The sequence below is a fragment of the Cyphomyrmex costatus genome, unplaced genomic scaffold (assembly GCF_001594065.2).
Source record: "Cyphomyrmex costatus isolate MS0001 unplaced genomic scaffold, Ccosl1.0 scaffold189, whole genome shotgun sequence".
In the NCBI taxonomy this organism is placed as follows: Eukaryota; Metazoa; Arthropoda; class Insecta; order Hymenoptera; family Formicidae; genus Cyphomyrmex; species Cyphomyrmex costatus.
In genome coordinates, this window is record NW_017275921.1 from 1,078,890 (window position 1) to 1,090,122 (window position 11,233).

The 11,233-nt window shown below is 37.9% G+C and overlaps 1 protein-coding gene across 1 annotated transcript in view; it reads right to left on the minus strand.

Annotated features, from left to right (window-relative positions):
• Positions 1–2,447: 2,447 nt before the first annotated feature.
• Toll-6 (Toll-like receptor 6) overlaps positions 2,448–11,233 on the minus strand; it is a 51,965-nt gene continuing 43,179 nt past the window's right edge. Inside the window, exons 2-3 of the mRNA XM_018537933.1 lie at positions 3,247–3,317; positions 2,448–2,842 (exon numbers count right to left, since the gene is read on the minus strand). The gene's annotated coding sequence lies outside the window, so the exon portion shown is untranslated. The remainder of the gene's footprint in view (positions 2,843–3,246; positions 3,318–11,233) is intronic.

The following is an 11,233-nucleotide window of genomic DNA, read 5'->3' on the forward strand; positions in this document are numbered from 1 at the left end:
CAACCTTAAAAAACAGTTACGATTTCAAAATAAAAAAAAATCTATTAGATTTAAGCTCAAAGGTAAGATAATTTTCATAATGCCAATTATTATTATAATTACAGCGAAATGGCTTAATCTTATATGAGATATCTATGATGAGAATAATCTTGAAGAAGCCCTATAATCTCGAAATATCGTTTTCAAATGAAACGCATGTACGTACCGTTCGAGAGGCGCCTGAGGTGTCGATATGGACGAATCGCCAGTTGATCCGCCGGAAGGGGTCATGCCTGAGAACGTTTGACTTTATTGGAGGAAATATGAGCGGGCTCTGGCAGTGCTCTGGGCGGTATTCCCGGTACGCCGGGAATCGGATGTGCGTGGGGAGGGGACCTGCAGCACTTCCAGCCCGAGGGGGATGTACCCGGGGCTTGGGAAGGATTCATTCATATCGCGAAGCCGAGTCTCATTGTCGGAGCGGAGCGGCGGACAAAGCGAAAGCAGGGGACTGAAGTGCTGTCAGGACCAGTGCACTCCATTGCACGACACAAATGGCAACCAAAAGTGGGGCGGGAGAGAGAGAGACGAGGATCGAGAGCCGAAAGGTGAGCCCGCACGAAGGAGCGATCTGTCGCCATTGTATCGCGATCGATCTCGCATTGCATTCATTCGCGGATATCGCGAAAGCGATTCGCATGGCTCGTTTTATAAGTCGACAATAGGAATTGTTCGCTTTAATGTAGGTCTCTACCTTCATCTTGACAATAAAAATTCCTTTTTTTTCGCCCTATACTTGTTTTTCCTCTAGCATATTTACATATCTTCTTCACGCTATATATACTGGTATATAAATAAAAGGTAAAAGTTTAACTTAAAAGAGAGATTCCATTATCAGAAAAGGTGGAAAAATTTCAAGTTTGTTTAACAATTTCGCAAATTTACACTTCAAAAATATTCTGTACAATAATAAGTTCGAACCATTACACATATTTTGACTCGATTAAAAGATTTAATTGCTTTTCATTTTGTACTGATTTTTAAAAGCGTACCTACTTGGCATCGGTGAAGCTGTCGATAGCAGGAAGATCGAAGATATTAAATTTCTTCTTGAAATATTATTACGCTGCCAGCCATGTACGGTTCCATAATTTTTTTTTCTCAAGACTCGAATAATTACAAAAATATGAAACTGCTTTCCAGGTATGTGAACAGCTTCTCATCAAGTCGTGTAATAGAACTGCGCGAAGATTTCCTCTTTGATGTGTTGAAGAGAGCGCATGTATAAAAATGCGCTGTGAGGAATATTTCGAATTAAAAAACGGTAGTGTTATATCTTTATATCGAAGGAATATTTTACATGTCTCCTTAATCTAAAATCTGTTGAGACGTCTTTGGTGTCTTCCATAACATATCCCATAACATATGAAATCTGAAAAGTAAAACAATGAAATATATATATATATATGTAAAATAAACAAGTTTTCTTTGTATTCAACTTTATTACAAAGCAGACATCACTGTGTATGAAAGAAAAAGATGTTTCAACATACCGGAAATTCATAAAAGAGTTAAGAAAAGAACAATTAAATATTTTTCCCCGGTAAAGAATTCGTTTCTGGGTAAGTTAAGGACGCCATTGTTGTCACTGTAGCCTTTTCTTTTATTGCGAAACGCAAATAATTTCCGTTAATTGCTGCTACCCCGACGGGCAGCAACATTTACAAATGGGACATTAGCTTTTAATACAATTATGATACATCAATACAACAGAAAACTATTATTTACACATAGTCTCTCGATTTCGTTCGGTGTGCTCTACAATTCTCGGCGTCGTCGCAAGACATGACTTAACAAAATTAATTCACCGATCCGCGTGACTACGCCGGACCGCTTGCAATATAACAGCAGGCGAGAATTGATACCGCAGTAATTTGTACTAATTAACCCATCCGCGAATTTATGCCTCTCGTACTGAGTTATTATTATTACAATGCGCACATATTACTCGACGTCACGCTACGCGGAGTATCCCTATTAATCATCGACGCGCGCCATAGGAACGCGCGGTGGCGAATGTTATGCCGAATGTAATAATATTTAATGCTTTTTGGCGTTGACTTCGCTGGACTTGCTGCCGACTTGCCGTTGCCCTTCGCGGGACGGAGGGCTCGCCCGTTCAAATAAACGAATCAGCCATTCGTCGGCGTTAATGGTATTAATGCTCTCGCGTAACTTTGTACAAATGGATATACATTATACACACAACGGCTGATAGAATTTTAGATTAAGCATCGCAATCTACCGGTCAAGTCCGTCCGCCCCGCGCCGCTTAACGGAACAATGAGACGCGGACGACGGCGACGGCGAAGCAAATCGCCCGAGTGTGCCAGGATGAGAAAAAGAAGTACGCTTTACCTTTTGTGATTAAAATATATATAAATAACTTTATTGTTTATGTATTTATTTATATATATATATATATATTTATAATAAAATGCCCTATCTATTTTACAAATATACAAAACTCTCGCTATGTACATCGATCTCCGCTTTCGACTAAACAAGAGAATTACCGAAGAACTTGAATAAATCGATTATCGTCGATTAAACTATCATCGAGTAGAAAGAGGAAAAAACGTTACTTCGTTGCAATACGAGTTACAGGTAGTATGCTCCAATTTGCTTTTTTTTTCTCGCGCTAATTACATTTGCTCACTACGAAGCTATCACGATTCTCAAAAATACGAATAACCGCTTATTTATTCGGACACCGTGTTACGGGTTACATTGCAATAGTAAGAAATGCTTCTGATAATAAGTAGAGAGAAAAGTCGCAGCGCAGTCCTGTAAGTCAGGAGTCCTGTAACAAAAAAACAAAGGATACGGGTTACGCGAAACGGTTTCCATTAATTGCTTCCACTGAACAAGATGCACTTTAACAAACGAATAATCGCTTTGTGTCGCACGCAATATGTGATGCAATTATTGATTACGCAGAAAGAATTATTCATTAACAATATATTGCGTTAATAAATCCATGATAACAATAGAGCGGTTTATTATTGTAATGAATTTCAATAAGCGAACGATCAATCATTATCCATGTAATCGCTGGAAATGTGTACTATATTACTTCATTTGCGCAGATGGAGTACGATTACAGTACCAAAGCCGATTATTACTGCGATCATGTATATTTTGAGAAATACACATTCACAGTTTTCTGATATTTATATTGCAATGGCCAATTAAAACACGACTTACCTTCCTTACTGCGATTTCCGAATACTCCTTGCATAACGTGATTCAATAATACTTTTGGAAACAGTTGACATCTGAAACAAGAAAGATTATATTAAATGCATTACTGCTCAACGATTATTACGTGAAAATAGATGTGACAATGACAAGTTAAATGTAGAATTCTTCAAATATACGGAAGATTTAAAAATTTGACTAAACGCAAATCCGATAATAATTTTATTGGATTATCATAATAACGAAGTAGAAATCTCAAGCATGAATAGTGATGCTGCAAAAAGTTTTGATATTCTTACAATTAATTTGAGTGTCCTAAATAAATATTTTATTGATCAAAACAAAATTATTTGCACATCTGTATCGAGCTAAATTTTTAGTTCCTTCAAAATCGTCCATCAAAGATTGGCTACTGTTCTGAAATGTCGTGAATACGGTGGATCAAACTTGAGATGAAATGGATACACTTCATTCAATCTTAAGCGCTGTTATAAATATGGCTAATCAAAACAATGATTTTTACTTGAGAAGTGCTCTAAATATAGTTAAACGTAAAACGATTCCATTGTTTTTAGAAATGTGAACGAAGATACGGCACGTAAGTAATAAAAGCACATGATAAAAATAAACAGAGAATTAGAGAATTGGCGTACTGCATTTTGCGAGAAATGTTATAATATTCTTGAGAGACTCTTTTGAATACAGGATTAAACTTTTTTTCCGCTACTGTGTAGTTTTAACAAGTTATATTTTTTAATTTTTCCCACGACGGCGTGGGCGACGTGAGGCTGAAAGTTTCTCCGCGGTTTTAGAAATGCATTTAAACTTCCGCTTGGTTGTGCTCCGTGTCAAAATGCATTTCCTTTTTGCGCCGCCGCCACGTCGCGTCGCATCAGGGAGATTCTTTTGCGCGACGCGGAGTGTAGCGAGTACGCACGAAAAACCGATGCCACACATTTGTGCAGTGTCACGGCCGCAGCAACGCTAGACACTGCGGCGGAAATGTCCGTCGTTTTGAAATTCTGCTGGCTCGAACTGCGTTACGCTTCGGTGAACGTGTCGAGCGACACAGTGGCGTGACGTGTAGTGTTGTACCTAGATGGACAAAACCTCGATGTTCAAAAAGACGAAGATGCCTCTCCAACTACTGTTATGAACAAATCGTTGTGCAACTACTGTTAAAGTGTGCGTTTATTATATGTAAATTCATCATTTTTCAACAAAGTATTAAACACTGTAATATGAATATACAATAAAACGACGAATCAAGCTGGGATTTTAATGCTTAAATAATTCACAAGTTCGAATTAAATTTTTTTCACTCTTGAAATGCAATTTAATAATATTGATGCTCATCAATAGACATCTTAATATCCCGATACTGTAATAAGCATCTTAAAACTTGTAAATAATTTTATTGCGAAAAATATTACCTCAGCCGTGATCAAACCAGTATTAATTTTTAAAAATTATTTTACTTGTAGAAAAAAATATCTAAAAATAAAATGTAGAATGTTAAATATTAATTTCAATTTTAATAAAGATAAAGTAAGTATTTTATTATTATATGTGATACTTTATGACTTTCCAGAATATGAAACGTATGTACAAAATTAATTAAGTTTTATTTGCAAAATGCAGTACGTGGAAAAATATTAAGTCTCGATATAAGATCTTTTTTTGCTTAAATATAATCATGTATCTCTCTTGGTAATAATTTTATTTGAATATTCTGTTAAGATACAATACATGTATATTGCCAGCTTGTAAACATAATTAAAAAGATATTATCTCTATACATATTATAAATTGGCAGGCAAAATAATTTCTCCTCCAAGTAGACGGTGAAGATCAGATTTATGTATGCAGCTTCGTATACATGTATAGCACGTCTAGGTAATAGCATGCGACATGAGAAAGGAAGGGTAGTTACAGAAGCGATACTCGTTTCTGTTCGCCGACGTGGTCGGGAGAATCGAATGAAATAAGAGAAATTTGCTTACATCCGCGCACGAGTTTAATTAAACGTTCAAAGAAGCAACAAATAGTCGGTCGCGCCGCGCCGCGCCGTCCTTCGTCTAGCGACGGTGTCTCGCTCCGTTTATTATAGATGTGCCAACGACCGGTCGCCTCTATGATCGTGCCAACGGGTGGTGGTGGGATCGATGAAATTCCGTCAGGAGAATTCTGAAAGCTTTGCGGCGCCGCGCGCCGCACGGTGCAAATGTAATTACAACGCCGCGCCCGCGGGGGCAGCGAAGAGAGCGCGGCGCTACACAGGAAACGATGCGTAAACAGCAAAGTTATTGATTGCGAAAAATCACTCTTGACCGAGTGGAGCTTCGGCAACGGTAGTAACGGTGGTGGCAGGACACAACCGGAATACCAAGGTCCGATTGGATTCCCGCGCCATTCGGCGGTTCCGAGTGACTGGAGCGACGCGATGCGCGCGATGTCGATCGTTAATCCTCCTCCGCGTCGATCCGCGCTATACGCGAGCGAGGATTTCATAGCGCGTTTACAATTTCCGTAAATGACGCGTCAACTCGTCAGTGCGTGCCCTGGCACAATGCGGCCGCGATTGGCGCTCCGGATTACGTCGATTGAAAGTAATAACGCGATCACAATCGGCGACCGACACGACGATTATTTAACGCGTCGGGGTGCGGACGGTACGAACGCCGTTAGGGACGTGATTGAAACGCTCTTTCATTCGTCGTTTCCTGAAACGCTTTTTTTTTTTTTTCTTTGTCACGAAACAATGAATGTTTTGCTACGAGAGAGGAGAATTTCAAAAGCGATCGATAAATATATGTCTAACGCATATATTAAAAAGAAGTCTTTCCATAAAATCATTTTTTAATAAAATCTCCCGGTACGTTCGCTGAAGATATTGTTGAGCGAATTTAATTAAAAAACCTTTTTTACAATATATATTGTTCTCGAATACATTAAAACCGATACTTTAAAATACAAACGATATGTTGAATAGAGAATATTTAAATAGTAAAAAAATTTATAAAATTCGCATATCAATAATGGAAAATAAATATGATGTTTGCAGTCGTCACGCGTTTCCTTGAAGCATTATGTGTTGTATTTGGAGGTTTCGCAAATGCGAAGCATCAACCAAAGAGATATCAAGTGCCATTTTATTCGCATTTAACACAACGTTATGTGTCTGGCCTGATTTCTCCTCTTTTCTCCTTTGGAAATCATTCACGCGTCGTTCCAATATCGTTTTCTTCTTGTCAAGTAGCAATAAAAACGAACTGTACATTCGGGGTACTGCTATGGCATTATATTCGCGGATAGTTGACCAAAATGGAAATAGCGGAGCCGCGAGGCGGCAAAGTAACACAATCCTCGTGAAATTCAATTTGGCCGGGTAATGAAAGCGTCGGATTCGCGATGTGCCGTGCGCGGCGCATAAGCTTCGGCGTATCTGTCGATTTTCCGTAGCCGCAAATGTATCGAAAATTAACGGTGGGTTCAAGAGCGATTGTTCCCCCATTCTCTTTAAATCTGAATTTACCACTAGCGAATAATAACGACGACAAATTCCCTGAATTTCTTCTATTATTACAGAATAATAACCATCCATTTCCACGAATATATATCGAGATTTCGATGGAATTTTCCTTTCGTTGAAGGATTTGCTGGTTTGAGGGAAAGATTGAAGGATAATTCAACTTTCTATAAAAATCTCCAAGCATGCCCTGCAAGTTACTTGCGCCCCGCAAGTGATCCGCGTTCTGCCGATGGCACACATCTGTCTCCGGAGTCAATCATGCGATCATCAGTGAACTTTCTCAATTTTCATATTTTAACCTGTCAAATTTCACGTGAATTTCAACCAATCAAACGTCATTGCTTTGTGCTGAAAAAAGTTACGTAGTCATCATTTTGGCAGAGATCCGTGAGAAAATTTTTATTTCTTATCTCCCGCAAGGCAGAATTACGTGATCGTCGCCAATATTTGACGGAAAAGACAGGAACGACAAACTCACGAGTGGTTTATTTGATTGCGATCAACCTTAGCTGTAAACTGCGAATTTATTTCGATATTCTTCAGTGAGGCCAAATTAAAATTTGCAGATTTGCTATTCTCAATGTTTTCCCTCTATTTATATAATAAACGGCTCTCGATAATTGATATTTATATAACGTATCATGCTTGTGGTCGTATAATTACATTTTCTTGCATAATTATGTAATAAAGATAATAATAGAATGTGCTGGGATAAAAATTTTTTCCTCAACTAAAATAAGAACACTGATTCTAAATGATAAAGAATTTTCGACGAAACTTTTAGATGCAATTAAATAACAAAGTCTTATTTGGCATTGATGATTTTATGGTCAATACAATTTCTTAATTTAAAATTTAACTACCGAAAACTATTTAATGTTGATATTTAAAAAAATGATGATATTTTATAATCTTTTCTAAAGAAAAATTATTCGAGAATTCGCGAAAGAACTCGGAATTAAAGTTAAAATTGCAATTTCCAGGATATAAATTCTGCTCTGCGGACGCTCATGAAGTCTTTATCGCAGATCAAGCTTAATGCGACTCCATGAAGAACCGAATGTCTCGCCATCTTTCTGATCCTCAACGCAAATTCGCTCAGCGATTGTTATCATTTAACACTTTGGAGATCCGTGGTTCCGCTTTCTAAAAGCACCTTATAGTTCTCGAAACGGTAACGCTATCAAAGCTGCTCCTCAAGATACGGTTTTGGAGTGAAACCGCCAACCGGAACCCCACCATCCGACAGATTAAATATTCTATATTTCACGAACAACAAGTTTCTCTTCTCAGGAGTAACGCGCCTCCTCGGTATACACGACGGCGGGTGGAAAGCTCTCCCCTTCCCGCCCAGACAAATCACTGAGCGCGTTTAAAGTCCCTCCGAGAAACCGCGGAGGCACTTCCTGGGAATTTGCGGGCGGAAAGAAGTAATATCATTCAAAAGCGGCGGAAGTTATTCCTTGATGCGAAAGTTTCTCCATTTTACATCGGCCGGAATAGTTTCGAGAGAAAATGTTAGTTGCGGGCAAAACTCCATCCCGACGATAACTTTTCCAATTATTATCAGATGGCAAATGGACACCCCTTTGTGTTTTCTAGAGCCGACCGCAGTGCTGCTTGGGAAACGCGAGAACTCCGGATAACTTAAATTGTAGCGTACGCGGACAGAAGATCTCGTCCGGCAATAAACCCCGACGGGGTTGCGTGAGATGTCTATTTGCGAGAAACGCAATTGTCATCCGCCGAACGGATTGTATTTTATTTGAAATCCATCTCTGATTCGCACCTGAGAGAATATCTCTTCAATTTTTTTATATCTCATTGCTTATCTAACTTGTAGAGAAATAATCGATAATCTATATTTCACACTTTGTATTTATTTAGGATATCCTCCAAAGCTGACGGTGAGTTTGTGTGGACTCAATTATAAATTAAAAAAATATTAAATGATTTAATTTTCTTTATGTTACATCTACAATTCTGAATTCATATTAAAATACATTTAATATTTATTATTTTTTATATCAGAGTTATTTTGGTCCCTTGAAATTAAAAATAATAATAATAATGACTTTATTTATATAAAAATTGGACAACAGTAGAGCAAGATGCACAATTAAGAGGCAGTGTATCAGCAATATAAAACTGTCCGAAAACCTAAACCTGACAAAGTAATAAAATTAAATATAAATAATATAAATAGTACTAAACAAATAATAAAAGAAAACTAAAAAAAAGAACTAAAAGTTACATAATATAAAAATGAAAGTAAAATATGTATAACAATATGATAACAAATAAATGTAAACAATGTTACAGTTCTAAATAAAATGCAGACGCATTACAAGTCAAGCTAATAAACGTACAATTAAAAATATATAACTAAGAAATTAATTAGTGCTTCCAAATAAACTTCTTAATTAACACAAATTAAATGAGTTTTGAGACAAACTTAGCTGTGTATTTTACAGATTTTGGCGTCAGCTCAAGAGGGTTAAAAAATGTTATGTTTCCTTCTTGTAATAGTGCATAACGTTAATTACAAATTATATATTAATTACTAACTTAATTTTCTTTAATAAGATATTAATAAATCTCATTTTTGTTCCAGTTCTCAAATTAATAGTTTATATTTCTTTTTAGAGAAGAGCATTGGTGGTTTTAATAGAATACGTTTCACTCTAACAATTTATAAATCCACTCACTTAACGCCATTGTCGATCGTTTCGGGAGTCAATGGGGATATAATGCGAAAGGCTGCGGAACAGGCCTTTCCTCGGAAAGGAATCTCAGAGCGTGAACCGACGGAGGCGTGAATAATCCGCAAAACAAAGCGTTCAAAGAGCGGAAAATGAAATTATATCCTTGCGCGCGACCGACGGTAGTACGACGACGACGCGTTCGCTTCGTCGAAGGCGAGTACAGTGATGGAGAAGAGACCGGCGGATTTCCTGTAAGCGTTACGAGTCAATTTGCAGCTCGAGGTTTTACTCGCTTCCGAGAGATGCCAACCTCGGTTGCCTTCGTTCGCTTTACGCGCGAGTTCGGCGACACGACGATTGTTTTTAAGCAGAAAAGCCGAGAGAAACGGAGGGAAGAGGAAGAGAGAAACAAACGATCAGCTATCGCTAGCACCGAGACCGATTCGATGCGGCGCGAAACTTTCTAGCAAACGACAATGACGATTTGAGTTCCCGTCGAGAAGTAATGAAATGGACCGTGCGCGACGATGTGGTCTTGAGGCGGAATACCTCCGGGTGAATGGAAATCCTCCCGTGTGTTTACAAACAAGTGAAACTGGTTCCAAAGGGAGCTTATGCGAGCGGACACGCCCTATCCATGGGCTGAGCGACCGTGCGAAAGAGCCTTCGTCGATGGGAGGAACAAAGCGGGCGCTATCCTTTGTTTCAACCATTCAGCCCAAGGGAGGATATAACGCGAGTGTGTTAATTAAGACCGACCGACCGACCGACCCCAGTGGGATAGGCGTATACGCGCCGTGAAGAAGTATCGGACAAAAATCTGGACTTTTCGCCGACGTCGGCGGCGCACTCATTCGCTCGTCCGCCATAAATCCCCCGGGGTATTCTTATCCGCCGTGTCCATCGGTGCTAAAAGAACTCTCGAATCAGATTTCTCAAGGCAATCTTTCGGCGAGTTATGTTGCGCCCCGGAAATCTCTCGATTAATCGTTCCGGTTTTATTAAACCGAAGGACGATCCCATGGAATCAAAATATAGTAATATTCTATTACACCGAATTATGGTCTCTCCCCCTTGTGCTTGTATTTGTACTGAATTAATATGCAAATTACAAACTTCTCTCTCGTGAGATAATAATTTAATACATTTTGGACTTTAGAAAGCGCAATTAAGTTTACGTAAACAATAATTAAACTCATCCCATTAATTTACAGGTATCGCTCTCTTACTTTAATAGTAATATATACTTTGAGAAATATAATTTTCGAATTATTACTATGAACGAGCTAAGTAAACATATTATTCTATCAATCATTACTGAAAGTAAAACTAACTCAGTTAAAAATTCGTTAACATCGTCACAACTGTTTTTTCTTTTATAACGAGTTGTTAAACTAAAATGACAAAAAGATTTTTTTGACAATATTACTTGATTCACAATAATTGTCTGCCAAGTTGGAAAATAGTATTTTCCTTTTTTTAAAAAATTAATTTTTTTAGACACTTTTGAAATAAGGGAACTCATAGCTTCTACAATATTATATTAATTTTTAATTGATTAAATAATCTGTCAATTAATTTAATTACAATTAAATCTCAAAAATTTTGAAGAAAATGTGCTATGTATTTTACATTTATGTAAGTGTTCTAATTGAATTTTCTTTTTATCAGAATTAATGAATAGCGATCCGTATTAAATTGAAGGTGGCAGGCTGCATCTGTTTCTTTTATTCTCAACCCCCCCCCCCCCCCCCCC